The following is a 17997-nucleotide window of genomic DNA, read 5'->3' on the forward strand; positions in this document are numbered from 1 at the left end:
GTGATCTGCCTGCCTCCGCCTCCCAAAGTGCTGGGATTACAGGTGTGAGCTACTGCACCCAGCCTGAGATTTTCTTATTTACTGTCTATCGTAATCTGTCTGTCCCACAAGAACAAAGCAGGGGTTGGCACACATTTTCTATGAAGAACCAGATAAATATTTCACGTTTCATGAGCTACATATTCTATGCCCCAACTACTCAACCCTGCCATCATCAAAGTGCAGAAATAGCCATCACCAATATGTAAATGAGTAGGTATGACTGTGTTCCAATAAAACTTTATTTATAAAAACAGATGGCCGGCCAGATTTGGCCTTCAGGCCTTAGTGTGCTGACCCCTCCACAGACTAAAAGCTCCAGAGGAATGCAAATATAGGTTGAATTAACATATAGGACATGAGGCCAGGCATGGTGGCTCACACCTGTAATCCCAGCACTTTGCGAGGCCAAGACAGGTAGATCACCTGAGATCAGGAGTTCCAGACCAGCCTGGCTAACATTGTGAAACTCCATGTCTACTAAAAACACAAAAATTAGGCCAGACACGGTGGTTCACACCTATAATCCCAGCACTTTGGGAGGCCGAGGCAGGCAGATCACCTGAGTTCAGGAGTCGAGACCAGCCTGGTCAACATGGTGAAACCCTGTCTCTACTAAAAATACAAAAATTAGCTGGGCATGGTGGTGTGCACCTGTAGTCCCAGCTACCCAGAAGGCGGAGGCAGGGGAATTGCTTGAACCCAGGAGGCGGAGGTTGCAGTCAGCCAAGATCGTGCCATTGCACTCAAGTCTGGGCGACAGAACAAGACTCTGTCTCAAAAAAAACCCTCAAAAATTAGCCATGCGTGGTGTCATGCACCTGTAGTCCCAGCTACTCAGGAGGCTGAGGCAGGAGAATTGCTTGAACCCGGGAGGTGGAGGTTGCAGTGAGCCAAGATCACATCACCGCACTCCAACCTGGGCAACAGAGCGAGACCCTGTCTCAAAATAAATAAAAGTAAAGTTGTTTTTCCCCCAACAACAGTGTCATTTCCATTTTACAAACAGAAACCCAAACCAGATCAGGTTACAAACCTAGTTTTGTCTCCAGTTCCTGGGTCATTTGCTTTGTTCACTTGACCACTAGAAATCTCAAACAAAAGGCCACGTGCAGTGACTCACGCCTGTAATCCCAGCACTTTGGGAGGCCGAGGCAGGTGGATCACTTGAGGTCAAGAATTTGAGACCAGCCTGGCCAAAATGGTTAAACCTCATCTCTGCTAAAAATATGAAAATTAGCTGGGTGTGGTGGCTCACACCTATAATCCCAGCTACTTGGGAGGCTGAGGCAGGAGAATCGCTTGAACCTGGGAGTTTGAGGTTGTAGTGAGCTGAGATTGTGCCACTGCACTCCAGCCTGGGCAACAGAGTGAGACTCCATCAAGAAAGAGAGAGAGAGAAAGAGAGAAAGAGAGAGAGAGAAAGAGAGAGAGAGAGAAAGAGAAAGAGAGAGAAAAAGAGGAAGAGAGAGGAAGAGAGAGAAAGAGAGGAAGAGAGAGAGAGAAAGAGAGAGAAAGGAAGGAGAAAAGAAAAGAAAGGAGAAGGCCGGGCACGGTGGCTCACGCCTGTAATCCCAGCACTTTGGGAGGCCAAGGCGGGCGGATCACGAGGTCAGGAGATCGAGACTATCCTGGCTAACACGGTGAAACCCCGTCTCTACTAAAAATACAAAAAAATTAGCCGGGCGTGGTGGCGGGCGCCTGTAATCCCAGCTACTCGGGAGGCTGAGGCGGGAGAATGGCATGAACCTGGGAGGCAAGCTTGCAGTGAGCCGAGATTGTGCCACTGCCCTCCAGCCTGGGCGAAAGTGTGAGACTCAGTCTCAAAAAAAAAAAAAAGAAAGGAGAAAAGAAAAGAAAGGAGAAAACAAAGACCAAACAAAGGAAAGGTCGAGTACAGTGGCTCATGCCTTACCTGAGAGAAGGAAGTGGAACCTCTAGAAGAAAACAGGTACAGATTTTGAGGGCATTCACTCTGCCTCCACCTCTCAGCCTCCAAAGTCACATTCACTAATATGCCACAAGACAGACTTGCCAGGCCAGGCATGGTGGCTCATGCCTGTGATCCCAGCGCTTTGGGAAGCTGGGGCAGGATTGCTTAAGGACAGGAATTTGAGGCTGCAGTGAGCTATAATCGTGCTACTGCACTCTAGCCTGGGCAACAGAGTAAGACCACGTCTCTAAAAAACAAAAAATAAACTTAGGCCGCACACAGTGGCTCATGCCTGTAATCCCAGCACACTGGGAGGCCAAGGCAAGTGGATCACTTGAGGTCAGGTGTCTGAGACTGGCCACCATGGTGAAACCTCATCTCTACTAAAAATACAAAAATTAGCTGGGCATGGTAGCAGGCGCCTGTAATTCCAGCTACTCGGGAGGCTGAGGCACAAGAATCACTTGAGCCTGGGAGGTGGAGGTTGCAGTGAGCCAAGATCATGCCACTGCACTCCACCTTGGGCGACAGAACAAGACTCTGTCCCCACCAAAAAGAAAAAATGTAAATGAAAAGGAAAGATCTGCCAGGCCATAGCTCCTTGCTTCCCAGGCCACATTCCAGGGAGGCCAGGAGAGGCCCAGAGATCAGTCTAACCAAGGTCCAGGCAGCCCAGAGCATGAGGGCTGGTGGAGAGCTGGCCACGTGTCCTGAGCTACGGTTAGTCAAAAGGCTGAAGGTGAGTCATCCCAGACACTGTGCTCAGTGCCAGGCCCATCAGAGGCCCTGGGCAGGAACAGCAGCACTCAGTAACAATGGGGACACTTTACCACCCTTACCCCGGAAGGGCCTCAGAAGCACTCTCTCCAGGCTCAACTTGCCCAAGCCAGGAATCAGATCTGCAGAAACCCAAGTCCCATAGCGTGTGCTGGGTAGAGCCGCCTACTCCTCATGGGGCCTTTGAGCAGGCGGACAGCTCTCTGTTGGGGATCACAAGAGGCTTGCTGCCAAGCCCTGTGGGATTTTCCTTCAAAGAGCCCTTGAGTCAGCTGATCTGCTCCTCCTGGGCCCCTGGCCCAGGTCACCCTCACCTTTCTCCTGGATGCCTGCTCAGCCTCATTCCTGGGCTGCTACTTGGCCCCCTCACCATCTGTTCACCATGGAAGAAGTTCATCAGAACCCAAATCTGATCATGTTAGCTCCTCCCTACCTCACCGAATGCCCCTGAATGGCTTCTCAGGGCTCTTAGGGTAAACCCAACCCTACCTTCTCCACTGCAGCCCACAAGGCCTCAGTGCCCAGCCCTGTCTTGTCCTTTCAGCTCTTGCCGCCCACCTATTAACCCACTCCAGTTGAGCCACATCATGGACAGTCCCAGCCTCTTTCTGCCTAAGACCTGTGGTGGCCAGCCTCTAAGAAGGCACTCAATGTCTCTTTCCTCTTGGTATTCATGCCCTGCCAAGCCTTCTTTCATAGTCAGGGCCAGTTTATGTGGCCAAGAGAAGGTGAGTGACTTCCAAGGCTAGATCATAAAAGGCATTGCAGCACCACCTTTCGTTCCCCATGAAACCAGCCGCCATATTGTAAGGATGCTCAAACAGCCCTGCAGGGAGGCCCATAGGAAGAGAAACCAATTTATAAGCCAGGTGAGTGAGCCACATTGGAAGTAGCTGCGCTCCAGCCCCCATCAGACCTGCAGATGGGTGGAACCATGGATGATATCTGACTGTAACCTCAAGAGAGACCCCTAACAGAGCTGCTCCCAAATTCCCAGCCCACAGAAACCACAGGATATAATGCATAGGTGTTGTTCTGAGCCACTGGGGTTTGAGGCTTGTTGTTAATGCAGCCATAGATATGTATTGCAAGGCTTCTGCATGTGCTGTTTCCTTAGCTTGGAAAGTCCTATTCCACATGCCCAGTTCTCCTGCTTGGATAATCTACAATTAGTCTCCCTATTGTGGCTCAACCATGACCTCCTTCAAGGAGCCTTTCCTGACCTCCCCTAGCCCTTTCAGGTCTTTGTTCCATGGTCTTTTAGAAGCCAAGCCCTTTCTTTCAGAGCCTTTACCCCAGCTGTTGATCATATATTTTGAGATTTATGTCAGCCATACCCCCACCGATGCCCAGTGCATAGCAAAGCACCCAGGATGTAGTTAGCACCCAATAAAGTGTTATGGAGCCCTACACAGATGAGAGAAGGTACGAAGCCTGCTCTTCCCACATTAAATGCTCAGTTTACAAATATCCATCAAAATTACCAACAGGCTGGGCAGTGGCTCACACCTGTAATCCCAGCAATCTGGGAAGCTGAGGCAGGCAGATTTGCTTGAGTCCAGGAGTTCAAGACCAGCCTGGGCAACATGACAAGACTCCATCTCTACAAAAAAATACAAAAATTAGGCTGGGTGGGTTGCCTGAGGTCAGGAGTTCAAGACCAGCCTGACCAACATGGTGAAACCCCTTCTCTACTAAAAATACAAAATCAGCCAGGCATGGTGGCACATGCCTGTAATCCCAGCTACTTGGGAGGCTGAGGTAGGAGAATTGCTTGAACCTGGGAGGCAGAGGTTGCAGTGAGCTGAGATCGCACCATTGCACTCCAGCCTGGGCAACAAAAGCAAAACTCCCTCTCAAAAAAAAAAAAAAAAATTAGTTGGACATGGTGGCAGGCACCTGTAGTCCCAGCTACTCTGGAGGCTGAGGTGGGAGGATCACCTGAGCCCAAAGAGGTTGAGGCTGCAATGAGCCATGATCACACCACTGTGCTCCCACCTGGGTGACAGAGTAAGACCCTGTCTCAAAAAAAAAAAAAAAAAAAAAAAACACAACTCAGACACCTCGCATATCTAAATACGAAAGCAAAGTCAAGAAAGCTTTTGAAATAAAACACAGAACATCTATGTGACTTGTGGACAGGCAAGTGTTTCTTCGGCAGGACACAAAGCACATTAGTCATAAAAGAAAATATGCTAGACTCTATGAAAATGAGTTTTTGGGTTTTTTTGTTTTTTTTTTTTTTGATACAGGGTCTCACTGTCTCCCAGGTTGGAGTGTAGTGGTGCAATCACAGCTTACTACAATCTTGAACTCCTGGGCTCAAGTGATCCTCTCACCTCAGCCTCCAGAGTAGCTAGTAGCTGGGGCTATAGGTATGCACCACCACACCTGGCTAATTTTTTTTTTTTTTTTTTGGTTGACACAGGGTCTTACTATGTTGCCCAGGCAGGTCTCGATCTCCTGGCCTCAAGTGACCCTTCCACCTTGGCCTCCCAAAGTGCTGGGATAACAAGTGTGAGCCACTATGCCCAGCTGAAAATGAGTTTTGGTTCATCAAAAGATGCCATTAAAAAGGAAGCCACAGACAGCCAGGCAAGGTGACTCATGCCTGTAATCACAGCACTTTGGGAGGCCGAGGCGGGTGGATCATGATGTCAAGAGTTTGAGACCAGCCTGGCCAACATGGTGAAACCCTGCCTCTACTAAAAATACAGAAGTTAGCCAGGCGCAGTAGCGGGGGCCAGTAATCCCAGCTACTTGGGAGGCTGAGGCAGGAGAATTGCTTAACCCAGGAGGCGGAGGTTGCAGTGAGCCGAGATCGCGCCACTGCACTCCAGCCTGGGTGAGAGAGCAAGACTCCATCTCAAACAAACAAAAAAAGAAAAGCCACAGACATACGTCTGACAAAAGACTCATACCTATAATACGTATAGAACTCCTTCAACTTAATGACAATCACTTTTTTGCTAAATGGCTAAAAGAGCTAAATAGGCATTTCACAAAAGAGGATGCCCAGATGGCCAAGGCTAATGTGGGAAGCTGCTCAACTTCATTAGTCATCAGGGAAATGCAAACTCAAACCTCAATATAATATCACCCTCACACGCACACACACAAATGAAAAAAAAATTTTTTTCAAGTGTTGGCAAAACCAGAACTCTTCTATGTTGCTGGAGGAAGTCTCAAATGGTATAGCCGCTTTGGAAAATGATTTGGCAACATTTGCTAAAGCCAAGTCTACTGCTGCCCAGGACCCACCAATCCCATGCCTGGAATGAGTGTATATATCTACCAATTGACACGAACAAGAAATGTTCATAATAGTTTACTCACAATAGCCAAAAGCTGAAGACCACATGAACAATAATAGAACAGATAGTTACTTATTCACGTGGAATATTATACACAGGGGTCATAAACCTTCTATTTTAGAGGCAGGGTCTTGCTGTCACCCAGGCTGGTGTGTAGTGATGTGATCATAGCTCACTGCAGCCTCAACCTCCCAGGCTCAAGCAATCCCCCTGCCTCAGGCTCCCAAGTAGTAACTGAGACTACAGGCATGCACCACCACACCCAGCTAATTTTTTTTTTTTTTTTTTTTTGTAATCCCAAAGTGTTGAGATTACAGACATGAGCCACTGCGCCCAGCAAAAAATAAAAAAATTTTTTTCAAGTGTTGGCAAAACCAGAACTCTTCTATGTTGCTGGAGGAAGTCTCAAATGGTATAGCCGCTTTGGAAAATGATTTAAGTTAGCTGGGCATGGTGGCACACGCCTGTGGTCTCAGCTACTCGGGAAGCTGAGGTGGGAGGATCGCTTGAGCCCTGGAGATAAAGGCTGCAGTGAGCTATGATTATGCCACTGTACTCCAGCCTGGGCAACAGAGCAAGACCCTATCTCAGAAAAAACAAACAGACAAACAAAAAAACGTGAATTTCAAAAACCTTACACTGCATGAAAGAAAACAGTCATAGGAGGGTACATACTGTGTAATTCTGTTTAGAGAAATTACCAAGGCACTTATCTCCATTTTTCTCACCCACTTCAAACTTAGGCTTCCTTCCTTCTTTCCAGGCCACTTACACCCCACCTTCCTCCCTCAACTCTTCCCAGCCTCCTTCAGCCTGCCAGGGTCCATAACATGGCCATTGTCCATGACAGCCACAAGCCCTAGAGAAAAAATGCCAGTTACAGGCCAGAGACTTGCCCACCTCCTGGAGAATGACGTGGAAATACACTGTGTCTGCTCCTGAACCGCAAAGAAAGTTTCCCTGTCTACACCGCGGTGAGCAGGAATAAAAGCTAGGACTGCCCTGGCCTTAAATTAAGCCAGAGGGATGTCACGTGAGGAGACTCCTTCCGGGAAAAGACCACCAATTAACCACAGCTGATTCTCCAAAAGCAATCTGCAAGTTGGGGATCATTAGTTGGTGCAAAGGTAATTGCGATCTTTGCTATTAAAAGTAATGAGCTGGGTGCAGTGGCTCACGCCTGTAATCTCAGCACTTTGGGAGGCCGAGGCGGGTGGATCACGAGGCAGGTGGATCACTTGAAGCCAGGAGTTTGAGACCAGCCTGGCTACATGATGAAACCCTGTCTCTACTAAAAATACAAAAATTAGCTGGACGTGGTGGTGGGCACCTGTAATGGCAGCTCCTGGGGAGGCTGAGGCAGGAGAATCACTTGAACCTGGGAGGCGGAGGTTGCAGTGAGCCGAGATTGCGCCACTGCACTCCAGCCTGGGAGACAGAGTGAGACTCCATCACAAAAAAAATAAAGTAACATACTCATTTTATAGATGAGGCTAGCTGACAGTTGTCATGTGCCATCCCCAAAGCCTACTTGGGTTGTTGAGTGTTGGATATGAGATTCAAATCTGCTTTTCCTAACTTGATAGTATGCACTTTTAACAGTTATGCCGCCACAATTGCCGACAACAATGAATCACATCCGACCCACTTCATTTCCCTTTTTTTGAACAGATTTGTCTATTCCTGGATAAGACATTCAAGGAAGGGTGGTGGTATTGCTTTCTTTGAATTTCTTATCCGAGAATAGTTAAATCTGTCCAAAAAAAGGGGGAAGGTGGTGGTATTGGGTGTCTGAATTTTGGGCAAGTATGTCAGCTTTGTAGACAAACAGGAAAAAATGGCTAGATATGAGGATGGAGAGATGGTTTAGAAACCGTTTGTAGGTTTTTTGTTTGTTTGTTTGTTTGTTTTTAGAGAGGCAGTCTCACTCTGTTGCCCAGGCTGGAGTGCAGTGGTGCCATCATAGCTCACTGCATCCTCCAACTCCTGGGTTCAAGCGATCCTCCTGCTTTGCCCTCCTGAGTAGCTGGGACTATAAGTGCCTGCTACCATGCCCAACTAATTTTTAAGATTTTTTGTAGAGCTGGGGGTGTCTCACTGTGTTGCCCAGGCTAGTCTCGAATTTCTGGCCTCAAGCAGTCTTCCCGCCTGAGCCTCCTAGAGCACTGGAATTACAGACGTGGGCCACACCACGCCCAGCCAGAAACCCTTTGAAGACTGCTAATGAAACAACAGTTCCAGGCAATGGTTATCCATGGATGATCAAACCTTTAGGGAAACACCAAGTGGGGAATTTACAAAGGCAGGGTCAGGCGGATGGCATCCGAATCCCTGGATCATTCTGAGTTATCAGTGAAAAGTGGAAAGAAAGGCCAGGCACAGTGGCTCATGCCTGTAATCCTAGCACTTTGGGAGGCTGAGGCAGAAGGATCACTTGAGCCCAGGAGTTCCAGACCAGCCTGGGCAACATAGTGAGACCTTGGTTCTACAGAAAGGTTTTTTGGTTTTTGTTTTGTTTTGCTTTTGAGATGGGGAGGTCTCACTCTGTCACCCAGGCTGGAGTGCAGGTGTGCAATCTCTGCTCACTGCAGCCTCTGCCTCCTGGGCTCAAGCAATCCTCCCCACTCAGCCTCCCGAGTAGCTGGGACTACAGATGCATGCCACCATGCCCAGCTTTTTTTTTTTTTTTTTTTTTTTTTTTGTAGACACAGGGTTTCACCATGTTGCCCAGGATGGCCTCCAACCTCTGTGCTCAAGCTATTTTCCCACCTCAGCCACCCAAAGTGCTGGGATTACAGGAGTCAGCCACCACACCCTGCCCAAAAAAGGTATTGTAGCATTTTTTTAAGTGTTGCTACATTTTAGAGATTAAAAAAATGGAGTATTTACAAATGAAATTATTTAAGGTCTCAGATTTGCTTCAAAATATCCAGTGAGGCTGGCTGGGTGTGGTGGCTGACACCTGTAATCCCATAATTTGGGGAGGCCAAGGTGGGTGGATTTCTTGAGCCCAAGAGTTGGAGACCAGCCTAGGCAACATGGCGAAACCCTTCTTTACAAAAATTAGCCAGACATGGTGGTTTGCACCTGTAGCCCCAGCTACTTGAGAGGCTGAGGCAGGAGGATGGCTTGGGCCTGGGAGGTCGAGGCTGTAGTGAGTTGTGATCACACCATTGCACTCCAGCCTGGGCGACAGAGTGAGACACTGTCTCAAAAAAAAAAAAAATCCTTTGAATAATAATTGATTCAGGCAAGAATGAATGCTGAAAGAGTGAAAGTCTGATGAATAACAGGATATTTATAGAGTCTCAACATACCTTCCCACAAGAAACTTAATAATTACAAACCGGAAAGCAGTAACTTTATAGCAGAGACACGCTGGGGTCTTCCTGCCAAAAAGGCACAACCTGAATCTAATCCTAAGGAAACAGCAGACAAACCCAAGTTGAAAGACATTCTGCCTAATAACTGACCTACATTTTGTTAAAACGTCAAGGTCACAAAACACAAAAAGGCTCAGAAATTGATCTCAGTGAAAGAAACTAAAAAGACAACTGAAAACAACAACTGATCTGGGATTTTCTTTTGCTCTAAAGGTCAGTGATGTGACAATGGGTGAAATCTAATTAGGTTTGCAGATTTTCTGCTTTTGATCATTTTACTGAGGTTATGTTAGAGAATGCCTTGTTCTGGCCACGTGCGGTGGCTCACGCCTGTAATTCCAGCACTTTGGGAGGCTGAGGCAGGCGGATCACCTGAGGTCAGGAGTTTGAGACCAGTCTAGCCAACATGGTGAAACCCTGTCTCTACTAGAAATACAAAAATTAGCCGGGTGTGGTGGCATGCGCCTATAATCCCAGCTGCTTGGGAGGCTGAGGCAGGAGAATCACTTGAACCTGGGAGATGGAGGTTGCAGTGAGCCAAGGCTGCACCACTGCACTCCAGCCTGGGCAACAAGAGCAAAACACTGTCTCAAATAAAACAAAAAAAAATTGTTGAGATGTGCCAGGCACGGTGGCTCATGCCTGTAATCCCAGCACTTTGGGAGGCCGAGACGGGCGGATCACAAGGTCAGGAGTTCGAGACCAGTCTGGCCAACATAGTGAAACCCTGTCTCTACAAAAAATACAAAAAAAAAAAAATTTGCCGGGCGTGGTGGGCACCTGTAATCCCAGCTACTCAGGAGGCTGAGGCAGGAGAATCACTTGAACCTGGGAAGCAGAGGTTGCAGTGAGCCAAGAGCCACCATTGCACTCCAGCCCAGGCGACAGTGTGAGACTCTGTCTCAAAAAACAAAAAAGAAAAGAAAAATTGTTAAGATAGTAATCAAAAGAGCTCAGTTACTCAGAGGCTGCAGAAACTGGAAATATGAAATCTAGAATTGCGCTGCCCAATACTGTAGCTAATGATTTCTGTTAATTAAAATTCAATAATATGTAAAATTCAGTCCCTGCCTGCCTCACATTAGTCATATTTGTAATGCTCAAGACAGTGTTGCTCTGAATTATGGAGCCGAGAATGCTTCTTAGAATATGGTGAAGGGCCAGGCACAGTGGCTCACACCTGTAATCCCAGCACTTTTGGAAGCCGAGGTGGGAGGATCATCTGAGCCCAGAAGTTTGTGGCCAGCTTAGGGAACATGACAAAAGCCCATCTCTACAAATAAAAAATTTAAAAAGTAGCCAGGCTTGGTGGCAAGCGCCTATAGTCCCAGCTTCTCGGGAGGCTGAGGCAAGAGAACCACTTGAGCCTGGGAGGTTGAGGCTGCGGTGAGCTGAGATGGCACCACTGTACTCCAGCCTGGGTGACAGAGTGAGACCCTGTCTCCAAAACAACAGCAAAACAGAATATAGTGCAAAGACTACATCTTTTTTTTTTTTTTTTTTTTTTTGAGACGGAGTTTCGCTCTTGTTGCCCAGGCTGGAGTGCAATGGTACAGCCTTGACTCACCACAAACTCTGCCTCCAGGGTTCAAGCGATTCTCCTGCCTCAGCCTCCCAAGTAGCTGGGATTACAGGCATGCACCACCATGCCCGGCTAATTTTGTATTTTTAGTAGAGACAGGGTTTCTCCATGTTGGTCAGGCTGGTCTCGAACTCCTGAACGCAGGTGGTCCACCCGCCTCAGCTTCCCAAAGTTCTGGGATTACAGGCGTGAGCCACTGTGCCCAGCCAAGGACTACATATTTTTAAATTACTAGGGGTTCCTGGTAAGAAACACACATTTCTAGGTTCATTCCAGACCAGTTTAGTCAGAATCTCTGACCATAGAGCTTGAGAATTTGCATTTAAGCAGGTTCTTCCAGGTCATTCCTTTGTTGGTCCCTATTAGGCAACAGCCTCCCTAGGGGAAAAAGGAGGTGAAAGTCATCTTGTGTTTCCTGCTGAAAGGACCACTTTAATTTGGGCTCCAAGATTTGAGAGCTATCAACAAATGGGATCTTCAGATCCAGATATTGAGGAGGATCAGATATGATTGTGGGCCTGGCGCAGTGGCTCACGCCTGTAATCCCAGCACTTTGGGAGGCTGAGGTGGGTGGATCATGAAGTCAGGAGTTAGAGACCAGCCTGGCTAACATGGTGAAACCCTGACTCTACTAAAAATAGACAAAAATTAGCCAGGCATGGTGGCGGACACCTATAATCCCAGCTACTTGGGAGGCTGAGGCAAGGAGAATGTCTTGAACCTGGGAGGAGGAGGTTGCAGTGAGCCAAGATCACGCCATTGCACTACAGCCTGGGCGACAGTGCAAGACTCCATCTCAAAAAAATTAGCTGGGTATGATGGTGCACGCCTGTAATCCCAGCTACTCGGAAGGCTGAGGCGGGAGAAGCGCTTGAACCTGGGAGGCAGAGGTTGCAGTGAGCCAAGACTGCGCCATTGCACTCCAGCCTGGGCAACAAGAGTGAAACTCTGTCTCAAAAAAAATAATAAATAAAATTAGCTAGGTGTAGTGGTGCATGCCTGTAATCACCGCTGCTAGAGAAGCTGAGGCAGAAGAAACTCTTGAACCTGGGAGGTGGAGGTTGCAGTGAGCCGAGATTGTGCCACTGCACTCCAGCCTGGGCGACAGAGTGAGACTCTATCTCCAAAAATAAATAAATAAATAATTTTTTTTTGAGACGGAGTTTCGCTGTTCTTGCCCAGGCTGGAGTGCAATGGCACGATCTCCGGCTTACCACAACCTCTGCCTCCTGGGTTCAAGCAATCCTCCTGCCTCAGCCTCCTGAGTCGCTGGGATTACAGGCATGTGCCACCACACCCGGCTAATTTTGTATTTTTAATAAAGACGGGGTTTCTCTATGTTGGTCAGGATGGTCTTGAACTCCCAACCTCAGGTGATCTGCCCACCTCGGCCTCCCAAAGTGCTGGGATTACAGACGTGAGCCACCGCGCCCAGCTGAAAAACATTTTAAAAAGATATGACTGTGGTCTTCAGTGACTCACTGGGTTCCAATCCCATGCTACTTGACCTTGGGTGAATTACTTAACCTCTCTGTGCCTCGGTTTCTTTATCTGTCAAAAAGCCGATAATAGCACCTACTCCATAGGATTATTGTGAGGATTCCAGAAGTTTGCAGATGTCAAATGATTCTAACAGTGCCCAGCACACGAGCACACATTAGACTTTTTATTTTTTGAGACAGGGTGTCACTCTGTTGCCCAGGCTGGAGTGCAGTGGCATGACCACAGTTCATTGCAGCCTCGGTCACCTAGGCTCAAAGAATCCTCCCACCTCAGCCTCCAGAGTGGCCAGGACTATAGACACGTACCACCACACCAGGTTATATATGTATTTATTTACTTATTTTTACAGATGGGGTCTCACTATGTTGCCCAGGTTCATCTCAAACTCCTGGCCCCAAGTGATCCTCCTGCATTGGCCTCCCAAAGGGCTGGGATTACAGGAATGAACCACCACGCTGGCCCTATTTTCTTTTCTTTCTTTCTTTCTTTTTTTTTTTGAGACAGAGTCTCGCTCTGTCGCCCAGACTGGAGTGCGGTGGCGTGATCTCAGCTCACTGCAAGCTCCGCCTCCCAGGTTCACGCCATTCTCCTGCCTCAGCCTTCCAAGTAGCTGGGACTACAGGTGCCCACCACCACACCCGGCTAATTTTTTGTATTTTTAGTAGAGATGGGGTTTCACCGTGTTAGCCAGGATGGTCTCAATCTCCTGACCTCGTGATCTGCTAGTCTCGGCTTCCCCAACTGCTGGGATTACAGGCGTGAGCCACCGCGCCCGTCCTTCTTTTCTTTTCTTTTTTTTTTTTGAGATGGAGTTTCGCTCTTGTTGCCCAGGCTGGAGTGCAATGGCGTGATCTCGGCTCACTGCAACCTCTACCTCCCACGTTCAAGCGATTCTCCTGCCTCAGCCTCCCAAGTAGCTGGGATTACAGGTGCCCACCACCACGCCTGGCTAATTTTGTATTTTTAGTAGGGATGGTTTCACCATGCTGGCCAGGCTGGTTTCAAACTCCTGACCTCAGGTGATCCACTCGCCTCAACATTCCAAAGTGCTGGGATTACAGGCGTGAGCTATCACACCTGGCACTATTTTCTTTTCTTTTTTTTTGATTCGTTTTTGTTTTGTTTTGTTTGTTTTTGTGGTCTAAAATAAACTCTTAATTGCACATTTGTGTCTTGGGTTATCTGTGGGGTGAGAAACCTCCTCCTCACTTCTAATCCCAGCTATCCAGGTACAATCTGGTGTTGTGGTCTGGCTGTGGGTGAGGGGTAGAGGTGGGTGCAAGGCTGGCCCTTGAGTCTGCACCAATGTCTTCAAGGCAGGGAGCTCAGACCATGGTTGTACTTGCACTGCTTCGGGGCCTCATTGAAGCCCTCACACAGGGACAGGTCACTCTCAGTGGTCGGACAGTCCAGGAACTGCCTGATCTTGTAGGTGCAGGGCCCCATCTGTAGGGGCTGGGGGGCAGCACGGGTCGGGGTCTGACTGGCCAGTCGGCATGCTGTGGCTTCCCCAAGGCCTGGTGGCGGTGGTGAGACCTTATTATATTAGATATTAGATATTATTATATTAGATATTATTATATTAGATATTATTATATTAGCTATTAGATATTATTATATTAGATATTATATATTATTATATTAGATATTAGAGACAGAGATGGCGGCAGCAGTTCTGTCGCAGGGACAAATGCCCCCCCCTTTTTTTTTTTTTTTTTTTGAGATGCAGTTTCACTCCTGTTGCCCAGGCTGGAGTGCAAAGGCGCGATCTTGGCTCACTGCAACCTCCGCCTCCCGGGTTCAAGCAATTCTCCAGCCTCAGCCTCCCCAGTAGCTGTGATTACAGGTGCTCACCACCACGCCTGACTAATTTTTTTTTTAGACAGAGTCTCACTCTGTTGCCCAGGCTGGAGTGCAGTGGCGCAATCTCGGCTCACTGCAACCTCCATCACCCGGGTTCAAGAATTCTCCTGCCTCAGCCTTCCTAGTAGCTGGGACTACAGGTGCGTGCCACCACGCCCAGCTAACTTTTGTATTTTTAGTAGAGACAGGGTTTCACCATGTTGGCCAGGCTGGTCTTGAACTCCTGACTTCATGACCCACCCGCCTTGGCCTCCCAAAGTGCTGGGATTGCAGGCATGATCCCAGGTGTGATCCCAAAATTAGGCACATGGACTGATTTTGTATTTTTAGTAGAGATAGGGTTTCACCATGCTGGCCAGGCTGGTTTCAAACTCTTGACCTTGGCTGGGCACAGTGGCTCACATCTGTAATCCCAGCATTTTGGGAGGCCAAGGCGAGCGGATCACTTGAGGCCAGGAGTTCGACACCAGCCTGATCAACATGGTGAAACCCCCGTCTCTACTATAAATACAAAAATTAGCCAGGCTTGGTGGCACATGCCTGTAATGCCAGCTACTCGGGAGGCTGAGGCAGCAGAATCGCTTGAACTCAGGAGGTGGAGGTTGTAGTGAGTCGAGATCACATCATTGCACTCCAGCCTGGGCAACAGAACAAGACTCTGTCTCAAAAACAAAACAAAACAAAACAAAAAAACTCCTGACCTCAGGTGATCTGCCTCCCTCGGCCTCCCAAATCATGCCTGGGATTACAGGCATGAGCCACCACACCCGGCCCTATTTTATTTTCTTCCTAGCACTTAACACTCACTGAAATGACCATCATTTGCTTTTGTTTTATTTATTCAACAAGTATTTATTGAGGACCTACTGTGTGTAGGCATTCCAGGCAGAGGGAACAGCAGGTGCAAAGGCCCTGGGGTGGGAACATGCCAAGTAGTGTTTAAGATGTTAGAGATAGCCAGGCATGGTGGCTCAGGCCTGTAATCCCAGCACTTTGGAAGGCTGAGGTGGGAGGAGCACTGAGCCCAGGAGTTTGAGACCAGCTTGGGCAACATGGTGAAACCCTGTCTCTACAAACAATAAAAAAAAGTAGGCCAGTGTGTTGGCACATACCTGTAGTTCCACCTACTTGGGAGATTGAGGTGGGAGAATGGCTTGGGCCCAGGAGGTCAAGGCTGCAGTGAGCTGTGATTATGTCACTGCACTCCAGCCTGGGTGACAGTCAGACCCTGTATCAAAAAAAAAAAAAAAAAAAAAATGCTAGAGAGCTATAAATAGCCAGGCAAGGTGGCTCACACCTGTAATCTCAGCACTTTGGGAGGTTGAGGCAAGCAGATCTCTTAAGCCTAAGAGTTCAAGACCAGCCTGGGCAACATGGCAGAATCATGTCTCCACAAAAAAAGAAAATTAGCAGGCTTATAATCCCAGCTACTAGGAAGGCTGAGGTGGAAGGATCACCTGAGCCCATGAGCCCAGGAGGCTGAGGCTGCAGTGAGCTGTGATTGCACCACTGCACTCGAGCCTGGGTAACAGAGTGAGACCTTGTCTCCAAAAAAAAAACAACGCTGGAGATACATTAGTAAATAAGGCAGGTGCAGTCCTATATTCACAGTGCTTATATTTTAATGGGGGTAGAGACAGATAAATTGATATATATTAGGTTGGTGCTAAAGTCATTGCAGTTTTTGCCATTAAAAGTCATTGTAGGCCGGGCACGGTGGCTCACACCTGTAATCCTAGCACTTTGGGGGGCCGAGGTGGATGGATCACAAGCTCAGGAGATTGAGACCATCCTGGCTAACACGGAGAAACCCTGTCTCTACTAAAAAAAAATACAAAAAATTAGCCGGGCATGGTGGCAGGCACTCATAGTCCCAGCTACTCAGGAGGCTGAGGCAGGAGAATGGCGTGAACCCGGGAGGTGGAATTTGCAGTGAGCCGAGATCGGGCCACTACACTCTAGCCTGGGTGACAGAGCGAGACTCCGTCTCAAAAAAAAAAAGAAAAAGAAAAGTCATTGTGGTTTTTGCCATTAAAAGGAATAGCAAAAGTTATTGCAATTTTTGCCATTAAAGGTAATGGCGAAAACCGCAATGACTTTTGCACCAACTTAATAATATATACTGCCAGGTAATAAGCAAGTGACTCCTTTCTGAGGAGGTGGCATTTGAGCAGAGTCCTGAAGGGGGAGATAGAGAACCCTGTGGGTACTTGGGGAAAATCTATTGACTCCAGCCTGGCCTGTGCCTTTTTCCCCCACCCCACCCCCCATCCCATCTAGGGTTCAGGTTTCCAAACAGAGGTTGTTGTCTCAACTGCTAGAGAAGGGGAATTCCGATGGGGGTTGCAGGCCCTCAGCCTCTGCGGTCTGCCTTCTCTCCCACTGGCTGTCCTAGTCTTTAAGCTGGTGTTGCTGTGTGGGGCTCCAGCTTGGGGGCCTAGAGTCCCCCATCAAAGAGTTCGTGCCTGAAATCCCAGCACTTTGGGAGGCCCAGGTGGAGGCAGGAGGATCACTTGAGCCCAGGAGTTCAAGACCAGCCTGGGCAACATAGGGAGACCCCCCTCACCGCCTACAAAAAAAAAAAAAAAAAAAAAAATTAACCAGGCATGGTGGTGCATGTCTGTGGTCCCAGCTATTCGGGAGGCTGAAGTGAACCATGATGGCACCAACTGCACTACAGCCTAGGCAACAGAGCAAGACCCTGTCTCAAAAAACAAACAAAAAAACTCTAGACTTGTCTTCAAAGGAGCCACTGAGCCGGCTGCCTGCAGACAAAAGAGTATCACCAGAGAACCCACCGAGGGACCCACCCGAGGCTGCATCCTGTCTTGGCTTCTCCTGGTTCTTGATGAACTTTGTGGATCCTCCTTCTACGGCAAAGAGGGAGCTGAGTGGTCTCTCTCTCTCTCTTTTTTTTTTGTTCCTCTCTGTCGCCCAAGCTGAGGTGCAGTGCCGTGATCTCGGCTCACTGCAACCTCCACCTCCCGGATTCAAGGAATTCTCTTGCCTCAGCTTCCTAAGTAGCTGGGACTAGAGGCACCCGCCACCACACCCAGCTAATTTTTGTATTTTTTGCAGAGATGGGGTTTCCCTATGTTGGCAGGCTGGTCTCGAACTCCTGATCTCAAGTGACCCGCCCACCTCAGCCTCCCAAAGTGCTGGAATTATAGGAGTGAGCCACTGCACTCAGCTGAGTGGCCCCTCTTTAGCCCAGTGGTGGATCCAGTGTGGTCTGGAGTCAGCCTGCTTGGGTTCAAATCCAGACAGGCGCTACCCCGACTAGCGCCATGTGACTCAGAGCAGTTTGCTTGATCTCTCTAAACTCACATCTCCATAAGAGTTTATAGTAACTTCCACCTCCTGAGCAGTCAAGTCTTTATGCCTGGAAAGTGCTCGGTAAAGATCAGCCATTACTTTTGGGAACACCATGTCTAAGGGTGGGTATCTGGGTTCTTTGTACCCTCCTCAAACCATCTCTCCAGCTCCCCGGGAGGCACATACAATTGGGAGGATGTAGGAGCCTCCCACCACCCGCCAGGCTGTATCTTTCAGGGAAAGCAGGGAGATCCCAGGCCGAGTTAATCCCTGGGCGGGGCAGGAGAG

This window comes from Pongo abelii, chromosome 20, assembly GCF_028885655.2.
Source record: "Pongo abelii isolate AG06213 chromosome 20, NHGRI_mPonAbe1-v2.0_pri, whole genome shotgun sequence".
Lineage (NCBI taxonomy): Eukaryota > Metazoa > Chordata > Mammalia > Primates > Hominidae > Pongo > Pongo abelii.